The sequence below is a fragment of the Saccopteryx leptura genome, chromosome 4 (assembly GCF_036850995.1).
Source record: "Saccopteryx leptura isolate mSacLep1 chromosome 4, mSacLep1_pri_phased_curated, whole genome shotgun sequence".
In the NCBI taxonomy this organism is placed as follows: Eukaryota; Metazoa; Chordata; class Mammalia; order Chiroptera; family Emballonuridae; genus Saccopteryx; species Saccopteryx leptura.
The window spans coordinates 36,814,661-36,841,378 of record NC_089506.1 but is presented as its reverse complement, the minus strand read 5'-3'; the positions used below and the strand labels follow the sequence as shown (position 1 = coordinate 36,841,378).

At 41.8% G+C, this 26,718-nt stretch overlaps 1 non-coding gene across 1 annotated transcript; it reads left to right on the top strand.

The window, feature by feature from the left end:
- The first annotated feature begins 11,219 nt into the window (after positions 1–11,219).
- LOC136404516 (U1 spliceosomal RNA) lies at positions 11,220–11,385 on the top strand. The gene has a single exon (XR_010751282.1). It is a non-coding gene; the product is annotated as a U1 spliceosomal RNA (small nuclear RNA).
- The last annotated feature ends 15,333 nt before the right edge of the window (positions 11,386–26,718 follow it).

Here is a 26,718-nt window from a genome sequence, read left to right as displayed (position 1 = left end):
GCCCAGGTGATATTAATGTGTGTTGGGGTGGGCTAGGGGCAAGCAGAATCCTTGTAGCCTTGGTTTTGGGATTAAGCCTGTCCCACCCTTTTTGGTGTGAGGTGGTACAATCCTATCATGCCTCAGAGAAGTGACTTTGTATTAGAGACTTCCCTGTTATGTATATTGGATTAAGGGTTTGGATTTCTACACTATAAAATGGGGATGGAACGAGAGTTTGCGCTCTTGGTTCCTGAGATTATCATTAGAAGAGAGAGCAGAGGAGAGCAGAAAAAGGCCACGTGGAGGAGGCCAGGAGAAGCAGCCAAGATGGTGGAGTGCTGAGTGAGATGCCAGTTTGTGTAGAGTTTGTATTTGGGATAAGGAAGGAGATGGGGAACTGAGGAGAGTAAGGCTGGTGAGCTAGAAACCTTTGATTCTAGGAAACTCGGATAAGTCAGTGGCTTTGTGAGCACTGAGTGTGACTGGGTTTTGGAGCCCAGTGTGTATTTTTACTTGCCCGCCGGGTGCAAGCTAGGATTAAAGCCTATGGCCCACCAGTTTTTGGCTCCATGGTTTCTTTACCGACTGTCCGAATCCAATGCGAACCTGCATGGGCCAGGCGGCTGCTTTGATAGTGGCCCTGGCCTTGACTGCTGGCTTTACAACCAGTTTTACGGAGGTGTAACTTGCATACCCTTTAACATTCACCCTTTTTAAGTATATTGTTGGGCGGATAAAATGTATTATGCTCACTTTGTTAAAGATGCCTTCGCCCAGGTGATATTAATGTGTGTTGGGGGCAGGCAGGATCATTATAGCCTGGGGCTTGGTTTTGGGATTAAGCCTCTCCCACCCTTTTTGATGTGGGGCGGTACAATCCAATCATGCCTCAGAGAAGTGACTTTGTAGTAGAGACTTCCCTATTTTGTATATTGGATTAAAGGTTGTGAAGCTACAATATAAAGTGGGGGCAAAAGGGGAGTTTGGGCTCTTGGTTCCTGAGATTAGCATGAGAGAGCAGAGGAGAGCAGAGAAAGGCCACGTGGAGGAGACCAGGAGAAGCAGCTAAGATGGCGGAGTGCTGAGTGAGATGCCAGTTTGTGTAGAGTTTGTATCTGGGATAAGGAAGGAGTTGGGGAACAGAGGAGAATAAGTCTGGTGAGCTAGAAACCTTTGATTCTAGGAAACTCGGATAAGTCAGTGGCTTTGTGAGCACTGAATGTGACTGGGTTTTGGAGCCCAGTGTGTGTTTTTACTTGCCCGCCGGGTGCAAGCTAGAATTAAAGACTATGGCCCACCAGTTTGTGGCTCCGTTGTTTCTTTACCGACTGTCCGAATCCAATGCGAACCTGCATGGGCCGGGCTGCTCTGATGGTGGCCCTGGCTCTGGCTTCTGGCTTTACAGTATATAATTCAGTGAGTTTTAGCAAATTTACAGAGTTGTACAACCATAACTGTGATCCAATTTTAGAACATTTCTAACACCCTCAGTGCCCGTTCGTAGTGGCTCCCCCTTCCTACTCACAGCCCAGGCAACCGGTAAGGATGTTCTATCCTCCTCTACTTGGTTTCACTACTAACTCCTGGGAAGTTCGTAGGGAATTTATATAGGAGTTTATTTGAGCCAAAGTGACAACATATGCCAGGGGGCAAGAGCTCAAACACCATGGAGAATAACCCTTTTGCAGCTTCTCTTATGCATTTGAAATTAAGGAGGGACCACAAGGAGGTGGGAGACAGCAAGTCGGGGATCAGATTACAAAACAGTTAACAAGATGATGTGCTCCCCTGAGGGTTACCAATACCCTCTCTGAGGCATTTGAGAAATGCTTCTAGTATTTCAAAGGTGTGTTAACCTCACTGCACGAGAACACTGGGCAGGGCTTACTGAAGGCAAAGGTCAACTTTTTACCAAAAAATTATAGGCCTGCAGCGTGACGATCCACTAAGACCTGCCCAGTTAATTACATCACTCTGTGAAGTTACTTTCCATAGGATTCTGTTTTCCGTCCACACTTCCTACATTTTTATTTTTATTTTCAATTACAGTTGACCACACATCCTATATATTGTTGCATGACTTCAAGGGATCCCTAAGGTGACTTCTGAGTAGCCAGCCTCCCAGTTCTCTATAATGCTCTGGAAATGCTTATCCCCTCTGGAAGGTGATGCCTTGGGTCTTCACTTCCACAGACCCCTCCCAACTGCTATTAAAAAACTCCCGGCTATTATTTTTCTTCTGGGCTCCTCATGAACCTCACCAGTAAAACAAGAAATGCTGGTGGGGTTGCATTTTTCCTGCAGCTCAGGTGGTTAGACAAAGCCTGCCCTGTTTTCATCCTGTCCCTATCTGGAGACGATCCATTTCCCCAACCCTCCCCCATTAACAGACTTAACATCACATTCATTAAGGAGAAACATTTTTCCGGAAGATGTCATGGAGGAAGAATGTATATTTCTCATTACATGGCAGAAATTTAACATAATTACTTTGGGGCAGTTGTGTTCTCTTCCAAGTTTCCTCGCTCCTTTTGTTCATCCTGACCAAGTCTTTGTCTGAAACTTCTACTTATCTCTCCATTATTGTGAATATTCTATCTCTATGCTCATTTGCTATACTCTGTCCAGACAAAACAAAGTCCCACCAACACTTGTGACCATCTATTGTGCTTTTTTAATACTGGTGGTCTTGTTACAGGAACAAGCCGGGATTCATGTTGCTTGTCACTCTTCAAGCCAATTCATGAGAGACAGGGACCGAGTAGGTATAAATGTATGTTTAATTCAAATTGCCAACAATCTGAGTAGGCAAGGGAGTTAGGTCCGAAAAACTGCCTTAACAGTTCCAGCTGACTGACCAGTTTATATATCATCGGAAAAGTTAGTGATCTACAGTGAGCATGCAGTTAGTCACGCAGGAGGGTGCAGGTGGGTGGGATCTTACGTGCTGGGATGTCCTCCAGGATGCTTGCTTGATGTCAGTGATGCCCTCATAGATGCCCTCAACTCTATCTCCAGAGCACTGGTGCCTTGAGTCCCCGAGAACACATCTGCAAAATAATTCCCTATATTCCTTGGTAGGACAGAACGCAAAGATTACATTTTTATGTGACAGGCTATTTTTCTTGCTAAGAAGTGTTATTAGTTAACTTCTTACAGTCTCAGCCCCCACACCCCATCTCATGGCAAGATCATGGAAATATTTCAACTGACAGAAAACAAGCCAGCAAACTAAATTGTCTGAGGTTGAATACTATTGCCAGGAAAGAGTTTTCTGCATAATGTCATCAGGTCAAACCTTCTCGACTGCCAAGGATCTTGCCTCATGCCCTTCACTGAGTCATGTACCTTCGCAGGGCTTCGGTTTCCTCGTTGGCATGAGGAAGGGTTGTGTTGCCAGAAGAAATAGGGTTCTTCCATGGTATCGCAGGAAATGCATTTCAGGGATACCCACATAGGAAGATTTGAGGTATAGTGGTAAGATTTGTTGGGGTGAAAACAAAGAAGGGTTTAGGTAATGTCTCATTTACAGTCAGGTGGTTCACCTCTGTGTCACTGTGGAAGAACTATAGCCTCAGGGGCTACAGGCCCACACTTGTCCTCACCAAGCCCAGGAGGAAGACCAGGACCCAGAGCTGCCATGCCATTAACCCAGCATCTGAGGCTCCAGTAGTCTAACTTAGTCTCTGTTCTAATCTGGTCCATGATCAATGCTGTATTTAAGCCCACAATGCTGCTGAAGAGAGAGACAGCAAGACTGGGGCCTTTGTTAAGATTTGGTTATATTTCCTTGGGCTTGGGAGAGAGCAAGCTTTCTTTCAAACTATCTGATCCCTTTCCTAGATCTACCTAGGGCTAGGCTGGTGTCTTCCCCTATCCAATCTCTTTCCTGGATCTTCTGGGGTTTAATGCCCTTGTTTTTTCTGATTCTTTCCCTGGGTTTGTCACCATTTTTGTTTCTACTGTGTATACCTCATAGTAAAAGGACCTCCCCCTGCTCCATCTTGGCTTCTACTGTGCATGCCTCCACCGAGAAATTCCCCCCTCAGTGTTTATTCCTCCCCAGTTCATCTGGGGGAACAGGCGGTTGTTTGCTGGGGAGATTGAAATGCTGGTCTTTCCTGCCTACTCAGGGATTAGCGTCTGTTTGGCAGAGGATGCAGCTGTTCCTTGGAGGATAGATGATGCTGCCTCTTCCTATTTAATCCAGGTTAATTAGATGTCTGGCTCCTTTCACTTTCATTAATATCTAACTACTGTAACAGTTAGACAGGAAGCTCTTAGTTCTAACTAGATCTGGAGCAGCCAGAATCCAACATAGGAGAAGTATTATTTATAGTGAGAGACACACAAACCCCACGTCTTTGCCAACAGTGCCATGGAACCGTCTGAAGACTCACACTAGCAGAATAAGTCCCCCATATTCATGTAATCTGGTTGAAGATATCTGAAAAAGAGACTGAATTTCTTTACTGTGTCATGTCCGATAGAGAGAAGTTGAACAGGTGGTGGAGTGTCACCCCATTCAGTTTCCATGCAGAGCTTTAATTTTCAAACTAAGGGTTCTAACCCTTTGCTCACTGTAGGTGATCCTCTCAAAGTTTATGGCCAGCTGTCTGTTCTCTACATGGAGTCGCTCTTTTTCCCTTTTCTTGGCTCTGCCATTATGTCTCCTACCTATATCATATGCTAGACAGTGGATTTCTTCCCATTTTTGTGGTTGTTTTCTTGTTTGTTTGGGGGTGGAGTTTGCAAGAGATGACTGTGTTAGAGTTTAGCAGTGGAGAACACAAAGCAGGTGAATGCTATTCTGTTTTGCTAACACAGATCTTGTCTGTGCAAAGCCAGAGCCTTATGCCTGGCAAGTCAATCAGAAAGTATTTCTTCAAGAGCTTTGAAATAAAAGAACAGCCTGACAGGGCAATGGCGCAGTGGATAGAGCGTCGGACTGGGACGCGGAAGATCCAGGTTAGAGACCCCCAGGTCACCAGTTTGAGTGCAGGCGCATCTGGTTTGAGCAAAAGCTCACCAGTTTGGACACAAGGTCACTGGCTTGAGCAAGGGGTTACTCGGTCTGCTGAAGGCCCTCGGTCAGGGCACATATGAGAAAGCAATCAATGAACAACTAAGGTGTCGCAACGAAAAACTGATGGTTGATGCTTCTCATCTCTCTTTGTTCCTGCCTGTCTGTCTGTCTGTCTCTCTCTCTCTCTCTCTTTCTGTCTCTGTAAAAAAATAAAAAAATAATAGAACAACTCAAGATAGAACTCAAAAGACAATTATAACAATAACTCTCCAAATTTCCTTTGGCAAGCCAGTGAAGCACCTCAGAGTGACCATCCAGACCTTATAAGCATGAAAAAGAATACGATATCCTTGAAGGAAGCAAGAAAAGTAGAAACCCAGCAAGACAGAGTGATAGAGCATTCTATAAATTTGGGAGGTGGCAGGTTGGATTGCAAGCCCAGTTTAATTATTAAGCACATACTCCATCCACTGGGAGGCCTTCAGACTCAAAAGTCGTGAAATGCTTACCAACTTTCCAGGACTTAGTGTAACTCACCACACAGCACTTTTGCCAATGCCGATTTTAATATTTGTCAGGCAGATAAGGCCTTGAGAGCATTTAGAAGAACAATGATTTAAAACTCAACAACAAACAAACAAACAACCCCCCCAAAAAATGGGAAGAGGACATGAACAGACACTTCTCCCAGGAAGAAATACAAATGGCCAACAGATATATGAAAAGATGCTCAGCTTCATTAGTTATTAGAGAAATGCAAATCAAAACTACAATGAGATACCACCTCACCCCTGTTAGATTAGCTATTATCAACAAGACGGGTAATAGCAAATGTTGGAGAGGCTGCGGAGAAAAGGGAACTCTCATCCACTGTTGGTGGGACTGTAAAGTAGTACAACCATTATGGAGGAAAGTATGGTGGTTCCTCAAAAAACTGCAAATAGAACTACCTTATGACCCAGCAATCCCTCTACTGGGTATATACCCCAAAACCTCAGAAACATTGATATGTAAAGACACATGTAGCCCCATGTTCATTGCAGCACTGTTCACAGTGGCCAAGACATGGAAACAACCAAAAAGCCCTTCAATAGAAGACTGGATAAAGAAGATGTGGCACATATACACTATGGAATACTACTCAGCCATAAGAAATGATGACATCAGATCATTTACAGCAAAATGGTGGGATCTTGATAACATTATACGGAGTGAAATAAGTAAATCAGAAAAAAACAAGAACTACATGATTCCATACATTGGTGGAACATAAAAATGAGACTAAGAGACATGGACAAGAGTGTGGTGGTTACCAGGGGTGGGGGGAGGGAGGACGCAGGAGGAAGGGAGGGAGAGAGTTAGGGGGAGGGGGAGGGGCACAGAGAAAACTAGATAGAGGGTGACGGAGGACAATCTGACTCTGGGCGAGGGGAATGCAACATAATTTAATGACAAGATAACCTAGACATGTTTTCTTTGAATATATGTACCCTGATTTATTAATGTCATCCCATTAACATTAATAAAAATTTATAATAAAAAAAAGAAAAAAAAAAGAGTAAGTCTAAAATAAATGTAATGGCATACCAAAAAAAAAAAAAAAAAAGGAAGGACAATGATTGGCATTTTGCTATTCAAAACTTTAAATGACCTCCAATTTTGAGATCTTTGAAGTTTATTATCATGCAGCCTGTCCAATTGTAAAATTTTACTGTCCTACTGAAATCTTGGACCTTATAAGGAACACAAGAAAAGCAGAGCTATTGTGAAAGGAGAATCAGAAGAACAAAAATGAACATAAAACCTGTTGCAGAATACCCTCCTTGGTGGGTCATGTCTTATTCATGAACATATTAATATATCATCAACACTTAGACCACACATTTTATAATACAAGTTAAATTTCTTTTTTTTTTTTTTTTTTGTATTTTTATGAAGCTGGAAACGGGGAGAGACAGTCAGACAGACTCCTGCATGCACCCGACCGGGATCCACCCGGCACGCCCACCAGGGGCGACGCTCTGCCCACCAGGGGCGATGCTCTGCCCCTCCGGGGCGTCGCTTTGCCGCAACCAGAGCCACTCTAGCGCCTGGGGCAGAGGCCGAGGAGCCATCCCCAGCGCCCGGGCCATCTTTGCTCCAATGGAGCCTTGGCTGCGGGAGGGGAAGAGAGAGACAGAGAGGAAGGGGGGGGGGTGGAGAAGCAAATGGGCGCTTCTCCTATGTGCCCTGGCCGGGAATCGAACCCGGGTCCCCTGCATGCCAGGCCGACGCTCTACCGCTGAGCCAACCGGCCAGGGCCAGGTTGAATTTCTAAAGAAAGTGGCTAACTTAAATTTTCTCACTTCAACCAGCTCTTTATGAATAATGTATTATACTATCTAAAATGCTTATCAAATTTGACTTAGACCCTGACCAGGCAGTGGCGCAGTGGACAGAGCATCGGACTGGGATGCGGAGGACCCAGGTTCAAGACCCCGAGGTCGCCAGCTTGAGTGCGGGCTCATCTGGCTTGAGCAAAAAGCTCACCAGCTTGGACTCAAGGTTGCTGGCTTGAGCAAGGGGTCACTTGGTCTACTGTAGCCCCACGGTCAAGGCACATATGAGAAAGCAATCAATGAACAACTAAGGTGTCACAACAAAAAACTAATGATTGATGCTTCTCATCTCTCTCTGTTCCTGTCTGTCTGTCCCTGTTTATCTCTCTCTCTGTAAAAAAAAAAAAAAAAAAAAGTGTAAAAATTTGACTTAGAAAATGAGAAAATAAATTTAGTGAAATAAAAAGGAAAGGAAAAACTCCAAATCATTCAAGTACTTGAAATCTATAGTAACAACAAAATATTACAAGCTCTTAAAAAAACTGACCAAGAGAAATTCTTTTTCTTAGTTGCAGAAAAAAAAAATCATTTATGTAGAACTTTACTTAATGACATCAGTTTGTTGTGTACGAAATGTTCCCTGTCCTTGATCCCGGCCTGACATCAGGGGCTTTGGTTCCCCACAGGCTCACCTCCCTCTCTCTTTAAGAAACAGGAGACGTTTAAGAGTCTGGCAGACCAAAGAAGTTCTGCCTCAGAAGTGAAAGGTCTATCATTCTTTTAGGACAGAAGGGAATTTGGGAGCAAGGAACATGATGCTTGCAAAGCATCAGGCCTTATACGTGAAACATGAAGATGAGACGAGCAAGGACAGAGGCCACACTGCTCCTGTAGCTGTTTCAGCCCCTGGCAGGTCTCAGCCACTCTCATGGGAACCACAGTCCCCGGTTTGAGAGGAAGGAGAAAATGAAGAGAATTGGAAGATGGAGGTGAACAATAGAGAGAGGAAAAGGAGGGTGACCGGCAGCACCTGCACGTCATGTGCCCATTAATGGTTCTTTTGCTCTATCTGGGAGAAGGAGGGCTGCACTAATGTCTTCCTACCGTGGGTGCAAAAAGCTCAGACCAGGATGTAATCCCTTGGCCGGAGAGAAAAAGAGAAAACCATGGGGAACAAGAGGAGGGAGGAAAAGGGAGGTCTGTAGGTTCCAAACAAAAAAATTTAATTAAATTTATTTTCACTTTCTTACGTTAAACCAATTCAATTATTTTTTTAATTTCAAACCATACACACTGCCATTTTTGTAGGTAAAATGGGTCAAATAGAGGTAACTTCACATAGTTCAACTCAATCTATTGTTTGTAGTACTCGTCTCTGGCTCAGGCCCAGATGTGTTATCTTTTGGGTCAGAGGACCACAGACTTTAATGTCTTAATATACTGCTTGCCTTGTGGGAGGATAGTAGTTGCTACCTAAATATCATCTTTGTAAAAACCAAAAAAAATAAATTTCAGGGGAGGCACCCAGGAGGAAAGTCTCTCAAACCTCAGACACTGAGCAAGGAGTGAGAGGTTGTCAGGGTGAGACTAGTCTGGAAACAAACCCTGGGGTAGTTTCCTGCTGCACTGTACTCATTCAACACATATTGTTTGAGAAGCTACTATGTGCTGGGCACAGCTAAGTTTGGGGATAGTAAACAAGACAGACATCATCTTTGCTCTCTGATCTTTCATGACCTAAAATAAGAAATTAGACAATGATTTCTCAGATATTGTACCAAAAGCTTAAGCAATCAATTTATCTATGCTTAAGCAAGATAAATTGGACTTCATCAAAATAAAAATCTTTATCTTATAAATCATACCATTAAGAAAGCAGAAAGAAGGCCCTGGCCAGTTGGTTCAGCAGTATAGCTTTGGCCCAGAGTGTGAAAGTCCCAGGTTCAATTCCCAGTCAGGGCGCACAGGATAAGTGACTATCTGCTTCTCCACCCCTCCCCCTCTCCTTCCTCTCTCTCTCTCTCTTCTCCTCCTGCAGCCAAGGCTCCATTGGAGCAAAGTTGGCCCGGGTGCTGAGGACAGCTCCATGGCCTCTGCCTCAGGCACTAGAATGGGTCCATCTGCAACGGAGCAAGACCCCAGATGGGCAGAGCATCACCCCCTGGAGGGCATGCCGGGTGGATCCAGGTCTGGCGCATGCGAGAGTCTGTCTGACTACCTCCCCGCTTCTAACTTCGGAAAAACATAAAAAGAAAAAAGAAAGAAAGCAGAAAGACAGCCCAAAGAATGGGAAAGAAATATTTGTAAATTATATGCCTGATAAGAAATTGCATCTGTACTATATTATGAAGAGCACTTACAATTCAACAATAAAAAGACCATCCATATTTAAAAAAGAAATGGATTTGAATAGAAGTTTCTCCAAAGGAGATATACAGATGGCCAGTAAGCACATGCAAGATGCTCAAAATCATTAGTCATTAGGGAAATTGAAATCAAAACTATTCTAAAATACCACTTTACACCCACTAAGAAGGATATAATAAAAAAAGATAGCAATGGCAAATGCTGGCAAGAGTGTGGGGAAATTAGAACTCTTATACAGTACTGTTGGAAAACAAGTATAGTTCAGCCTCTTTGTAAACAGTTTGAAAGTTCCTCAAAATGATAAACATAAAGCTATCAAATGATTCTGCTCTTATGGACATATGCAAGAGAAATGAAAACATATGTCCATGCAAATATGTGTACATTAGTGTTTATAAAAGCATAATTGGTAATAGCCAAAAAATAAGAACAACTTTTGTCCAAATGTCCATCTATTGATGAATGAATAAGTAAAATGTAACATATTCATACCATGGAATGTAATTCAGCCATAAAAAGGGATAAAGTAGTGACACCTGCTACAAAGTGAATGAATCTTGAAAATATTGTGCTACATGAAGGAAGGAAGTTACACAAAGGAGGCAAGAACATGTAATGTCTATTCAATAAATGGTGTTGGGAAAATTGAATAGATACGTGCAAAGAATGAAACTAAGCCACCTTCTTATACAATATACAAGAAAAAACCCAAAATGGATTAAAGACTTAAATTAAGATTTGAAATCATAAAACTCCTAGGTGAAAACATAGGCAGTAAAATTTCTGACATTGTTATTGGTAATATTTTTCACTGATATATCTCCTCAGATAGGAGAAACAAAAGAAAAAATAAACACATGGGACTATATCAAACTAAAAAAACAGCAAAGGAAACCATCAACAAAACAAAAAGACAACTTAGTAAATGGGAGAACATATTCGCCTATGATACATCTTGTAAGGAGTTAATATATGAAATTTATAAAACACTCATACAACTCAACACAAACAAAAAAACAATCCAATTGGGCAAAGAATCTGAATAAATGTTTCTCCAAAGAGGACATATAAATGGCCAATAGACATATTAAAAGATGCTCAACATCACTAGTCATCAGACAAATACAAATGAAAACCAAAATGAGATATCACCTCACACCTGTCAGAATGGCTATCATCAATAAATCAACAAGTGCTGATGAAGATGTGGAGAAAAGGGTACCCCTGTGTACTGTTAGTGGGATTGCTAATTGGTGCAGCTACTATGGAAAACAGTATGAAGTTTCCTCAAAAAATTAAAATAGAACTATGTTACAACCCAGCAATTTCACTTCTGGGTATTTATTCAAAGAAACCCCAAACACTAATTCAAAAAGATATATGCACTCATATTTATTGCAGCATTATTTACAATAGCCAAGATATAGAAGCAACCAAAGGACCCATCAGTAAATGATTGGATAAAGTAGTGGTACATATATACAATGGAATATTACTCAGCCAAAAAAAAAAAGAATAAAATCTCCATACTTATCTGGAAGGGGAGCTACCATGACCATGAAGATGGTTTTCCCAGGGCAAGACTTATCTATTGCGCTCTGGATGTGCTGACCCTTGAGATTTTCTGAAATGTGGGAAACTCGAGACCGCATAATTTGTGGTAGTGGAGGACTGTGTTTGCACTCTCCCCTACACACACACACACACACACACACACAGAGAAATTAAAAAAGGAAAGAAGAAAGGAAGGAAGGAAGGAAGGAAGGAAGGAAGGAAGGAAGGAAGGAAGGAAGGAAGGAAGGAAGGAAGGAAGGAAGGAAGGAAGGAAGGAAGGAAGGAAGGAAGGAAATCTCATTAATTGTGACAACATTGATGGACCTAGAGGATATTATGCTCAGCGAAATAAGTCAGAGAAAGACAAATATGAAAGACATATAATACATTATTTTTATTTACTTATTCATTTTAGAGGAGAGAGAGAGAGAGAGAGAGAGAAGGGGGGAGGAGCAGGAAGCATCAACTCCCGTATGTGCCTTGACCAGGCAAGCCCAGGGTTTCGAACCGGCGACCTCAGCAGTCCAGGTCGATGCTTTATCCACTGCGCCACCACAGGTCAGGCGAAAGACATATAATACATATGATTTAACCTATATGTCTAATCTAGAGAACAAGATAATAGAACAAAACGGAAATAGACTCATAGATACAGAAAACAATATGATGGCTGCCAGATAGGAGGGGCGTTTGGAGGACTGGGTGTAAAAGGTGAAATAGGTAGAAGTACAAATTGGTAGTCACAAAATAGTCATGGGGGTGTGAAGTATAGCATATGAAATATAGTCAATAACACTGTAATAATTATGAATGGTGCCAGATGCATAATGGAATTATCAGGGTGATCACTTCATAAAATATATAATTACACTGGGGAACAAAATTTTTGTTGCATCCACAAAGACACTTGTTCTTACCTAATTTGAGTGTGCTGATCTCAAATCTGACATTTGTTTTTCTCTGTAAGCTACAGCTTTTTTGCAATTCAAGATTTTAGGTTTTCATCTTATTGTAAAATTTTCAACATTTAGTTTAACATAATGAAGTAGAATGTCTTCTTGGGCATCATCTTTGTGAAAATATAATAATTTATATAATGCAGTAATACACTAAAAGATATGATTGCATCAGAATTTGTCTAAAATTTCAAAATAGAACATATTAAAACAATCATAAAATTTGCGCAAAACTTATTTAAATTCTATTCAGTCAAAAATTTGTGTTTGTAGCTCTTGCATTTGTGTACTTGTTGAGGATAATCTCATTTGATGCTCCAGCAGTAGTCTGCTCATCACTAACAGCTCCAAGATTTTCGGGAAACTTATCAAGGTGACTGTTTAGGAAGTGAATCTTAATGCTCATGTTACATGCAATGTCGCGGAAAGCCAACAGCATCCTTTGAGCCAGAAGTTCATAGTTTTCTGCTTTTTTGTTGCCAAGGAAGTTCTCTGTAACTGCCACAAAAGACTGCCCTGCTGCTTTCTCCTCCTTATTCATCTTTCTGGCAAATTCTTCATCACATATGACGGTTTGAATTTGAGGTCCATCGAATACACCTGCTTTTATCTTCTCTAAGGACAAGACAGGAAAAGCAGAAATAATATATTGAAAGCATTCACTTTCTCTATTCAAAGACTGAGCAAACTGCTTCATTAAGCCAAATTTGATGTGAAGTGGAGGAAAAATAATCCTGTCTCGATTAACTACAGGTTCATTCACAATATTTTGCATCCCTACTACCAGAGCTTCACATTTAGGCCACTCCTTCTGTGTCCAGTGTTTCTCCCGAGCTTGGCTGTCCCACAAACACAGAAAGCAAGGATACTTCATGAAACCTCTCTGTTGTCCTAGCAGGAAATTTACTATTTTAAGATCCACACAAATGATCCAGTTATGCACCTCATACTTCAGAAAGTCAAGGACAATTTTTATGTCATTCTTACTAAGTCATTCAATTCAGGTTGGCTAAACTGCTGAGGAGTTAATGACTGCTTGGCATCAGAAGAAGACCCTTCAGATTCTACAACCATTTCCTCATGCATCGTATCAAAATACAATTGATCACTATGTTCACTTTCTTCAACCTTAGAAGAAATAAAACCATTGAAAACTGGAACCGGGAGTGTCTCAGAGTGTGGGGTAGGTTGTATTGCTGAAGAAATATTAGGATATGCAATCATATGCTGTTTTTTCTTGCTGATGTCCTTTGTATGGATCAGACAGAAATAATAGTCACTGCTGTGGTCCTTAGGTTCACGCCAAACCATGAGGATAAAGGCATTCCTTTGCATTTTCCTTTTGTCCAGTCACGAAGCATTTCCTCACAATTGTGACACACAATATGAGGAGCCCAATTCTTGTCTTGACTGCCAAGGGGAACTTGAAAATAGGCAATATATGCACGTGTCACAAATGATGAAATATTGCACCTTTGATGTTGATGTGTGTAACAACCACATATATAACAGAAGGTGTCAGGACTATTCATACATTTATACCTACTCGAAGAAGCATGATTCAATCTTAAAACAAAATAAAGAGGTGTTTTTTATCAGATAATAATTTTTTTTACTTTGTTATTTTGTTCGTTTTTTGGTTTGGGGGTTGTTGTTTTTTACAGGGACAGAGAGAGAGTCAGAGAGAGGGATAGACAGGGACAGACAGACAGGAACGGAGAGAGATAAGAAGCATCAATCATCAGTTTTTCGTTGCCCCACCTTAGTTGTTCATTGATTGCTTTCTCATATGTGCCTTGACCACAGGCCTTCAGCAGACAGAGTAACCCCTTGCTCGAGCCAGAGACCTTGGGTCCAAGCTGGTGAGCTTTTGCTCAAACCAGATGAGCCACACTCAAGCTGGCGACCTCGGGGTCTCGAACCTGGGTCCTCTGCATCCCAGTCCAATACTCTATCCACTGCGCCACTGCCTGGTCAGGCCAGATAGTAATTTTTTACATTTAAAAACAACTACAATTATGTAAAAGTGATGTTTGTAAAACATTAATTGCCTTGTGGTTATGTTCAATCCAAGAGTCGTTGCCCTTTAACTCCAATTTAAAAAACTGCATGCGTGACCTGCAGTGGCGCAGTGGGTAAAAGCGTTGACCTGGAATGTTGAGGTCACTGGTTTGAAACCCTGGGCTTGGCTGGTCAAGGCACGTATGGGAGTTGATGCTTTCTGCTCCTTCCCCCCTTCTTTCTCTTGGACTCTCTCTCTATCCCCTCTCTCTAAAATGAATAAATAAAATCTAAAAAAAAATAAATAAAAAATAAAAACCAATGCATGTCATTAACTGTAACAAAAAGAAATGAAAATTGCATAAAAACTAGAGCATGCACCAAAAATTGGATTTCAGATTTGGAATCAGTGATGCAGAAAAATATAGAAACAGTTCTAAAACCTCATGCAATAGAAAATGAAAAAAAATTGTTTTCAGTGTTATCTAATCATTATGCTGAAATTAATATAAAATAACATCAAATGTCAGCCGTAATTTAAAAACAGTTTTGAAAAGAGTAGCATAAGGGATCATTGTGATGGAACTTTTCTGTATCTTGCCTGTATGATAAAATTCCATAGAAGTAAACACACACATGCACGTATACACATACAAGTGCATGAATACTGGTGAAATCTGAGTAAGGTAAGTGGCTTTCGTCAATTTCCTGGCTGTGATACTGTACTAGAGTTAGGCAAGATGTTACCACTGAAAAAAATTGGGAGAAAAACATAAAGATATATTTGTACTATTTCTTACAACTGCATGAAAATAAATGTACAATGATCTCAAAATAAAAATATTTAAAAATGTTTATAGAAAGAAAGAAGTTGGCCCTGGCCGTTTTGGCTCAGTGGTAGAATGTTGGCCCAGTGTGTGGATGTCCTGGGTTTGAGTCCCAGTCAGGGCACACAGGAGAAGCAACCATCTGCTTCTCCACTCTTCCCTCACTTCTCTCTCTCTCTCTTCCCCCTGCCCATAGCCATGGCTTAATTGGCTGTAGTGAGTTGGCCCTAGGCTCTGAGGATGGCTCTGGTGGCCTCTGCCTCAGGTGCTAAAAATAACTCATTTTCCAAACAACAGAGCAATGCCTCAGATGGGCAGAGCATTGCCCCATAGGGGGCCTGCCCAGTGAATCCTGGTCAGGGTACATGCAGGAGTCTGTTTCTCTGCCTTCCCTGCTCTCACTTAATTAAAAAATGAAACTCACAAAAAGCCACATATTATATAATTTAATTTATATAAAATATCCAGAATCATTAAATCCACAGAGAAAGAAAGTAGATTAGTAGTTGCCTAGATCTAGGAGGGAGGGGATAAAGGAGAAAGATTGCTAATGGGTAGGGGGTTTCATGTGGGGGTAATGAAAATGTTCTAAACTTTGTGATAATGGTTGTACAACTCTGTGAATATATTAAAACCATTGAATTATATACTTTAAATTAGTGAATTTTCTGGTATGTAAATTTTATCTCAATAAAAATGTTTTTTCTAAAAGATACACAATACAAAAGTTTATATTTGGGGAAGAAGAAAAGCATCCATCATTTTATAATATAAAGTGCAAAAATAAAGTTTAACAAAATCAACTTGCTGATAGTTTTTGTTATAGTCACTGGAAAGTTTTGTTGATAGTCACTAGGAAGGTGATCCTGAGCTATTTAGCAAAAGCATGACTGGCTTATAAATGGTGACGAACATGGTCTAGCCAGGTTTCCTGATTACACTCAACTTATACAGTGTGTCCGTAAAGTCACGGTGTACTTTTGACCAGTCACAGGAAAGCAACAAAGGCAATAAAAATGTAAAATCTGCACCAAATAAAAGGAAAACTCTCCCAGTCATACCTATTCAGTGCAGTTCGATGTGGGCGCACACACAGATTTTTTAGGGCTCCTTAGGTAGCTATCCCGTATAGCCTCTACAGACTCGTCACTGATGGATGGCCTACCAGAACGGGGTTTCTCCACCAAACTGCCGGTTTCCTTCAACTGCTTATCCCACCGAGTAATGTTATTCCTAGGTGGTGGCGCTTTATTATAAATGCGCCGATATTCATGTTGCACTTTGGTCACGGATTATAATTTAGTGAGCCACAGAACACACTGAACTTTCCTCTGTACCATCCACATCTTGACTGGCATGGCTGTGAGCTGCTTTGCTGTATACACGGTGTTATGTCATCATCTGCGCACGCGCACATGCTGCCACATCATCCTACAGAAACTAGGAGGGTTTTCCTTTTATTTAGTGCAGATTTTACATTTCTATCGTCTTTTGTTGCTTTCCTGTGACCGGTCAAAAGTGCAATATGACTTTAGGGACACACTGTATATAAGATAACAAATATACTTCTTAAAAGAAAGCATGCGTCACAATATAATGTTTCATCTTTGATTCCACATTGCTCTGTTGAACTTAATTATAATTTAAAACATATTTTAAGGGTTGGAGTTAGCATAATTTGTTAGGAGCACATATTAATTTTTGACCAAAGAAAGTGTTTTATGACTTTAAGGAGCTGTTTGGACATGTCTGAATTATAACATCCCTGTTTGGGCTCTCTACTTCAAGGGACAGAGTGAGAACAATCCAGTTTGTGGGCAATACAATATACTTCACCCTCAGCCCTAGAATTCTTTGTCCAAGAGATCTGATTTTCTTTTTCTTTTATACAGGCTACTTATAAGCCATATTAAGTAAGAACTTTAGCACAATTAACCTGGGACTGAAAGAAAAATTAACCTAGGAAATGGAAGGCTCCTCATGGCCAGTTAATGGCATTTTAGCGCTGACCTTGTGGCTTGAGTCACGAAGTCCAGAGTAGCCTCACCCCCAGGGAGGCTGGCTGTGCAAGTGGATAGGCTGCAGGCTGTGTGTGAGGACAAGGCAGAAGAAGGGGCTGCTGGTCTACCTCCTTGGTTTGTTTTCCCACTGGCCAAATATCTGGAAGGCAGTGGTGGGATTCAAGTAATTTAACAACTGATTCTCTGCCCTAATGACCATTTTAAATATAAAAAAAAAACTATACACCAAAAGATAGTTTATTGTTTCGTGTATTTACTACTAAAATAAGAACAAGAAAAGAGGTATACAAAACTAGATTATAAAAAGGCTTATAAAATATGAATGAAAAATATTAAATAATACCTGACAAAAAAACAATGAAACTGTTATTTAAGATATTTCCATATTGCTTTGGCGTCCTCTTTTGCAACTTTTTTCACCCATGGATGGAATGAACATTACTACAGGCACTTAGCATACACTGTTGTGCAGATGAATGTTAAAAAAAGAGTAAGGAATGTAAATTTGTGATTCTCACATTGATCAGCTGCCCAGGCGCCCACCTTAAAGCGAACCCTGATTACAAGTGCCATTTTAAGAACAGGTTCACTGAACTCAACAAAAAATTAGGTATGGGTTCTGCTGAACCAGTGCCATTGGGCTGAATCCCATCACTACCTGGAGGGGTTTTTCTCTAAGGTTATGAACTGCATGGCTGGGGGTCATAAGACCAAGGACCTGGATGTGTTCATCCCATTATTCTATGTCTAGGTTCTTCTCTGACATATCCCCTAGCGACCCAGGCCACTGCACTACCAAAGCAACTGTTAGTGCAATTCTGTAAAAAATCCCTTTATGACATACAGAAGCCAGTGACAGCAACTACACAGCAGTCTGTTAAGTGAGCTCAGCAATCAACTGGAGTTATCAAAACAAGATGAAAGCCACAGTACTTAAAACAGTCTGCAATTGGTGTGGGTGTAGGCAGACAGATCATTAGGCAGAAAATAGAATCCAAAAATAAACCCAGATGTTTATGTGCACTTAGTATATGACAGACGTACCATTTCAGATCAATGAAGAATGATTTGGGTTGTTCACTAAGTGGTCCTAGGACATCACTGATGGTAGTGAGGGAGAGGGTGCTGTAACTCTCCATCATTCCATACAGCCACATGAACACAACATGAAGAGAAATTTTAAAATAGAACCATTAGAAGAAAACAAGGGAACAACATTTGGAACTTGGGAAGACACTTTCTTTTAGGGACAGACAGGCAAGAAGGGAGAGAGATGAGAAGCGTCAATTCTTCGTTGAGGCACCAGAGTTGTTCATTGATTGCTTTCTCATATGTGCCTTGACTGGGGGGCTACAGCAGACCGAGTGACTCCTTGCTCGAGCCAGCGACCTTGGGTTCAAGCTGGTGAGCCTTGCTTGAACCAGATGAGCCTGCACTCAAACTGGCGACCTCGGGGTCTCAAACCTGGGTCTTCCGCCTCCCAGTCCGACGCTCTATCCACTGCGCCACCGCCTGGTCAGGTGGGAAGACACTTTCAACAATGGCAGAAAACCCAGAAGTCACAAAGAAAAAGGATTGATAGATTTGATTACAGAAACTTAGCATTTCTAAGAAGTAAGAAAAAAGAATGCATGAAGGAGAAAGGCAAGTGTCAAACTGTGAAAATATTTGCAACACATATTACAAAAGGCTAATGTACTGATGCAAGGAAGTTTTACAAAGTAAAAGCACTGTAGCAAAACTGAATAAGCAGTTCTGAAAGAAGAAAATAAAACGACCCAACTGATTAACTTCACAGTGAATTAGAGAAGTACCAACTAAAACATAGGTTAAATAATATTTCACAGCAACTAATGAGCCCTCCAGTGTCCGAGAGAAACTGGGGCATTCTCACATGCTGCTGGTGAGAGAAATCTGACTATATGAATCAACTTTACAATGTACATTTTGGAGATTCCACGTAAGACTTCACCATCACACAAATGACCCTAGACATGAACAAAGGTTCACTGTGGAATTTTTTTATAATAACAAAAATGATTACAGTATGAATATCTATCACTAGAAAATTAGAGAAGTGAATATGATAGGGCTATAGAATAAAAGCCAACATAACTATGTGGAAAAGAGTTATGTAGAAGTACACATGTTGACATAGAAAATTATCTAAGATGTTTAAGTGAAAAAGCAAGTACCAGATTATTACAGAGACAAAAGGAACACACACACATACACACAATTAAGGGGAGCAGAATTAGGCATTATGGGGGAGGAGCTTTCTATTTTCACTTTAGACACTTTTGTATTATTTTCATTTTTAAAAACATGAATGTGTCATATAATGAAAAAGTAGTTCTATAAATATTTTTTAATATCTCTTCCATGACAACGACCCCACCAAAGTGTACTGCTTTCTTATCCCATTTTTCAAGATGTGGATGTGGAAGAAGAGTACATTTGGGAGGAATATGGAGTTGAGTTTTCAATGTTGAATTTGAGGCTGAGTTGTCAAATCAGCGTCCATAGGCATTTGTTTGCCCTGGCCCTGCCTGTAAAGGGGAGACCTGAGCCAGCAGCTTTGTAGGATTCACTCATAGGCTTTAGATGGTGACTGAAACCAGAGAGTGAACCAGGCTGCCCAGAGAGAACTTGAGGGGAGAGGAGGCTAGGGCCTCAAAGATTCCTTCAAATGTGAGAAGATTCAAAATCTATTCAAGTCTTTCAAAACAAAGGTTATTAAAAATTTAGCTATCTGAGGGTCTCCTGTTTAGGGGGAAAGAATCTCCTGCATTTTGTACCCTTTAATTACCTCAAGATTGAGTTTCAATACATGCAATTCCAAATAGACTATTCTCTGGGCTCCTCAAAATATGTATACACGATGCACAGCCCCTGTCTCCTGCGCCCCTGGTAGACAAGGAGCTCGGCTGCAGAGGAAGGAGTGGAACTCTGTGGATAGAGTGTCCTAGCTGGGACAGGAGACCTAGATTCCCTTCTTGTCTCTATCAATAGCTGACCTGGGCAGGGCCCTGGCACATCACTGTGAAATGGACTCTTCAAACCCCTTAATGCTTTACTACCTAGACTGTGGAAAGCATGAGAGGTGGACAGGGCCCTGACTATAAATATATATATCGTTTTTCAGGTTGGCTTTCTGGAAGAAGTTCCCATCAATTTTCTTTTCAAGACATCTGTCTTGGCCTTGGTCTAAAGCAATGCCGAGCATGAGTCCCATGAGGGCAATTGTGTTCTCAGGAGGCTCTGAGAACAGTACCTGGCACACAACAGACATTCAGAAAATGCTGGTGGCATAAATCAGGGCAGCGCCCTCATGCTTTTCATGAGATAGCTGGCAAAACTGGCATGGCCTTGGGGTGACCTTGCTGATGCTGTGAGAGTGGATTTAAGACTACTCTGCAGGGAAGTCTCTCAGAGGAGCCAAGACCTCTCAGGACTCCTGGGCCATGCCCCTGACCTGGCCAGTAGCCTGTGCATCTCAGGCTGCCCTCTGGACCAGGAAGACAACAGCAGTGTAAACAGATTGAGTGAACAATTAGTTGATGGTATTATCAGACCTGTAGTGACTATAACATCACTCTGAGGGCACGTCCTTCACCCTGTTCTCCCCTGTCCGCCTGGGCCTTTGGGATAGAGGCCTCTGCTCAGGCCTCGATATATTCCCACATTTAAAATAGTAACAGATTCTCTTTTGATGCCATCTCTCCTTTTGTATGACAGGTTAAATTGCTTTTTTGCTTCCTATCTCCTTGGTCTTTAATGATTTTCTCAGTCTCAGGGAAATGTACACTATTTTTATAAGAGGAAGGCAAAAAAGAGTCCCAAAAGGCTTAAAAATAAATCGACTCTACTATAACAGAAGGATGGACCCAAGTCCCCTCCAGGCCTCCAGCACATTGTGCGTCCCCCACGGGACGGGGCCAAGGTTATGCCTCCAACAAACCGGCTCAAGAGCACATGCTATCAGAGTCTTACTTCCAAGTTTTCAAGATTAAAAAAAAAAAAAAAGAAGGACTTTTTCATTAATATATTATAAAGAATATAGCCGAACTGAATCAGGTATTTAATAGGTAGTAACCAAATGCAACTGAATAGTTTTCCACTTGAATTTTTATAGGGAAAAAAATGAAAAATCTCAAACAGTCCACTTGTGAAAATAGAAGACTCTGGTAGTGGATTGGAAGTGTCTGGTTCCTTACTTATCACCTCTGCAACCTCAAGGCAGCATTATTTATCGGTCGCTAGCGACTTGGACTTGATGTGATCTCAATATGTTCTTGACTAGAATGGTTTTCATGTTTCTGTACATAAAATGAAATTCTATTCTCAGATACCACTATTAAACCCTCCATACATGTCAGATAAATATTTTCTAGTCTCTCTCATTCATTCCCCACAATAACCCTATGAATTGCATCAGTATTCTTATGTTGACATAGCAAAAGTCAAGATTACAAGTAGGTTAGCCAAAGTCAATTTGGCAATGGATGAAAGGATGCAAAACTTTCAGACCTCTCCCTGAAACATCTGCCACCTGACCGGCCTCTCCTTTGCCACAGGAAGGGTGGGTTCCTTCAAATTCCTTCTCATGTGTCCACAAGAAGCTGCACCCTCCGTCACTGCATGATAAAGTCACAGCGGGGCGGAGGAAGTCAGGCTATGTGGACCTTACCGTGCCAGATGACCCCTCTGTGCCTCACTTCTACCAAGTACAAAATGGAGGGAGCCTACTCAACCCAGTCTTGCAAGGTAATTTGAGATTATTCATATGAAAGAACTTAATAACAAACAGCATGAAAGAATTAAGCCTTGCATAAACATAAGGCTAGTTATTGTTTTCAAGGTTTGATCTTGAAAAGATAAGGTATCATCCTTGAACTGTTTCAACTCCAGGAAAAAAAAAATTAATGATTTATTTTAAACATTTTTCTGAAATCAAAGAGCTTTTCTACACTAGTTATTGTGAATTGTTCTTAGACCCATACTCAGCCTGGGGAAATATATTCTTTTCTTACAAAGTGCCGCCCTGGGAGACGCCCTGTACAGTATTTGGGAATCACTGTGTTTGGTAGTCACATTTAGAGAAGAGTTGTACACTTCCTTTTCAGAGCTGAAATTATACAGAGAGTTGTGTTTTCTGCATTTACCAACACCGGCTTCACCTCAGTTCTTTTTTTTTTTTTTTTTTTTTTTTTTTTTACAGAGGCAGAGATAGACAGGGACAGACAGACAGGAACGGAGAGAGATGAGAAGCATCAATCATCAGTTTCTCGTTGCGCGTTGCGACTTCTTAGTTGTTCATTGATTGCTTTCTCACATGTGCCTTGACCGCGGGCCTTCAGCAGACCGAGTAACCTCCTGCTGGAGCCAGCGACCTTGGGTCTAAGCTGGTGAGCTCTTTGCTCAAGCCAGATGAGCCCGCGCTCAAGCTGGCGACCTCGGGGTCTCGAACCTGGGTCCTTCCGCATCCCAGTCCAACGCTCTATCCACTGCGCCACCACTCGGTCAGGCTCACCTCAGTTCTTGAGATGAGACCAGCTGTTGGGCGATCTGCTGTCTGGGCCCGATCAATAAATATTTTAGCAGACCCGAGACCCGCAGCAGGAGCAGCTAGCTGAACAGGAGCAGCTCTCTCCTCCGTTCCTCCCTGAATTTGTGTGATTTCCCCCAAGAGAAAACATTTTCTAAAAGTGTTCTGACCATTTTTCCCCCTGGCTCTTCTCCCCCACCCTCACCTCCTGACCAGTGCCAGATAGGAGGGCTTTCTGGTGCCAAAGACAAGTCCTATAATACTGGGGGGGGGGGGGGGGGGGAGTAGGGCTTAAGAACAAATCTGAAAAATGTTGGTCCTCACAGATAAGGGACTGTATCTCGCAATCAGTTCGCTTCAAATACAAATGTTTCTATCAAGGTCAGGAGCAGCAAATGCATTTTCACTTGGAAGCCAAACCTGATTGAGGTACAAGCTAGGGTATGCAGAACGTTGAGGACTTTTCTGGGCTCAGCTGAAAAAAAAAAAAAAAGCTGTGATGTTTTTTGGACAGAATTTATTATATGCCCAGCATTATCATAAGCATTTTCTATATATTATTTCACTTAACCATTGCAGAAACCCTCTGGACCTTGCAGTAGAGTTCTCTTAATTACAGAAGAGGAAACAAGACAGGTGACTTGTTCTGTCAGCCACGGGCATTTTCAAGGACCATGAATGTGTGCTCGGTCTCCAGTCTGACTCCACTCCCCCTGCCTAACTCACTAGCCCTTGTTCCCCCTACACTCCCACAATCTTTGTACCCTCAACAGTACCTGTAAAGCCAGTAGCCACGGCCATCATCACAGCCACCTGGCCCATGCAGGTTCACATTTAATTAGGACAGACAGTAATGAAACAACAGAGCCAAGAACTGGTGGGCCATTAGCTTTCATCCTAGCTTGCACCTGGCAGGCAAGTAAAAACACACACTGAGCTCCAAAACCCACTCGTTCAGTGCTCACAAAGCCACTAACTTATCTGAGTTTCCTAGAATCAAAGATTTCTAGCTCACCAGCCTTATTCACTTCTGATCCCCATCTCCTTCCTTCTCGCTGCACAAACACTGCACAAACTGGCTTCTCCCTCAGCACTCCACCATCTTGGCTGCCTCTCCTGGCCTCCTCCACGTGGCCTTTCTCTGCTCTCCTCTCTAATGCTAATCTCAGGAACCGAGAGAGCAAGTTCTCGGTCTGCCCCATTTTATAGTGTAGAAATCAAAACCTTTAATCCAATGTACAAACAAGGAAGTCTCTGATACAAAGTCACTAATCTGAGGCATAATGGGATTCCTCATGAGAATGCACCACCCCACATCATGCAATCAGTCAAAGGTATGGGGAAAAGCTTAGTCTTAAAACTAAATCTTAGGCTTTAACGACTCAGCCTGCTTACAGCCTGTCCCCCACACCCAATACAAACTATAAGCGAGCAAACATATATATCATATTTACAAACTTATTTGACCAACAGTACCCTACTCCCCTGCTTCCAAAATCCTGTCCTGGGACTAAGACTCCAAGTCCCCTCTTGTACCTCACGAAGGGCAAACACATAACGTGGATGGAGGAACACTTCTTTTTAATGAAACACTACAGTAGGGTGGAGGAAAAAAGTGACAGGAAACAGACCTTACGTTTCAAAGGGGGTCTGCTTGCTAATACTTAGAGGCACAGGATGACCATTGTCCCCACTTGTCAGAAACTAAGGAATTCCCCAGAGGATGGACTTGCAGTGCTAAACCATCAAGGTCCAGGAAGCCAGGCAACTGGTCACCCCAGAGCCAGCATGCCAAGCCCTGTGGTTCTCCAGTCACACCCCAGTTGCGCTGCTCTAACCCCAGCTGACCTGAGGACAATGTTACCACCTGCAGGTACCTCCTCCGTGTGTCCTGTTGGACCATCTCTGATGGCAATGGTGGGGTTGGGGGAAGGGGGTTGTTAACTTCCAGTCACCATCTGTCTGCCAAGGTTCCTACCACTAACCTGAATAGGGACAGCCTCAACCCCCTGCTGTTCTTTGTGTGTGGGGTGTATATATAATGGTAAGTGCTTCTTGAAATGCACACTAGTGGGGCTCAAAGATTGACAAAACGTCACTATTGACTTACATGGGGCGGGCATGATCAGAGCTCCCAGGCTTCTATGTGAAGGTTTAATTTCATGTGTTGAATCATTTACAGCACTGGTGAGCAACTTAAGAAGTTGCATTTGCAAATGCCAATGTGTTTAGTTTTTTCTTTTTCTTAACTTTGCTTTGAAAGAATAAAGTTAAAAGGGATGAGCTTTCAGGCTTTTTTCTTCCCTCATTTAATGATTTGTTGTTTTTTTTTCAGGTAGCTTAATGGAAATTACTTGGAGTCGACTGCAGGAAATAAAGTGGAAATTTGATACTTGCAGCCCTATTGGGAAGGAAGAAAGGAGGGGAGGGAGGGAGGGAGGAAGGGATACATCTATACTGTGTATTATATTCTATATATTATATATTATGTATATATGCATATATAGTCCCTTAGCACATAGCATAAAGACAAAGATATTGGGACCAGGTTCACTAGCTTGAAGCAATATATTTTATATGTGGAAACAACTGAGAACATGGTATGAGTTATACTGAACTGATATTTTGTCTAAAAGTGACTACCTGTACATACATGTGTGACAAGGATAAAAGAAAAAATGTTGAGTTGTGCTTATATTCTGTCTGTCTCTCTTCCTCTTTCTCCCTGCCCTATCCACTCCCATCCCGGAGCCCTGCTCCATCTTGGGCCTTCTCAGGCAGGCTGAGTAATCAGCAGAGGAAAACAGGAGAAGGCGAGGATGCCATCCATCTCCAGTGTCACCTTCACTATCCTGAATGACATTCACATATGATATGACCTACCCTGGCATACCATTTTTAATAAAATCTGTATAGTACCCAAATTACTATTCAAAAAAACATAAAGAAAAAAAAACACAAAAGTAATGTCAAATAAAATAATACATATTTATGTATGTATACTCCCAATATGATTACAATAGAAAATAGTCAGATGCTTACTTTAATGTATTTGTCTTGATTTTTTACAAGTAATTTCAGAAGCAATATTGTACAAGAAGTAGAGGAAAATGGCAACACAGCAGTAGGTGTATACATAAGAATTTAAAAAGCAAGTGTTGGCCCTAGAAGGTTGGCTCAGTGGTAGAGCATCGCCCAGCATGTGGATGTCCCGATTTCAATTCCCAGTCCAGGCACACAGGAGAAATGCCCATCTGCTTCTCCACCCCTCCTCCTCCTCTCTCTCTCTCTCTCTCTCTCTTTCTCTCTCCCTCTCTTCTCCTACTGAAGCCTGGCTCAATTGGAGCGAGTTGGCCCCAGGTGCTGAAGATAGCTCTCTGGCCTCTGCCTCAGGTGTTAAAAAAAGCTGGTTGGAGCAATGGAGCAACAGCCCTCTTTGTGGGCTTGCTGGGTGGATCTTGGTCAAGGTGCACGCAGGAGTCTGTTTCTGCCTCCCTTCCTCTCACTGAATTAAAAAAAATGCTAGTGTCTAGTTTGTATGTTACAACCACTCACGAACACTTTTGGTTCATATGTAAACTGAATTAAGTTCTAGATTCAGATCATTAGAAAGAAGCTCTTCATCTATGTGAACATCCAGGATGACATTGAAAACACCACCATGACATGTAGCACTGCTAGCCCACTTCAGTTATTGTGACAGCCAAAATACCCCTGTATATAGCTCTAAAACACAACCTGGGAGGCACGACTGCTGCTGTTGAGAAGGTTTACCTCTGAGGGTGAATGAAGAATTGCTAGAGAGGGAAGTGAAAACCAGGTGGGACAGGACAAGGAAGCCTGTGTGTCTTTTGGTGGCGAGTTCCAGCTTTGGCTGAAGAAAGAGCCCGAGGGAGGCATAATTAGAAGCGAGACACAGAGAAAGGGAATCATAGAAAGTGACAGATTATAAAATAGATCCCTTCTGACACACTCCAAGAAGCATCAGTAAAGTCTCAAGTTATTGTTAATGACCTTTATCTGTGTGGCCATGTTCCTCTGAATGGACGCTGCATAGCCACACATCACCACAGTCCCTGTGTGATCACTCTCACCCACCAAAAGGAAAAATGAACATG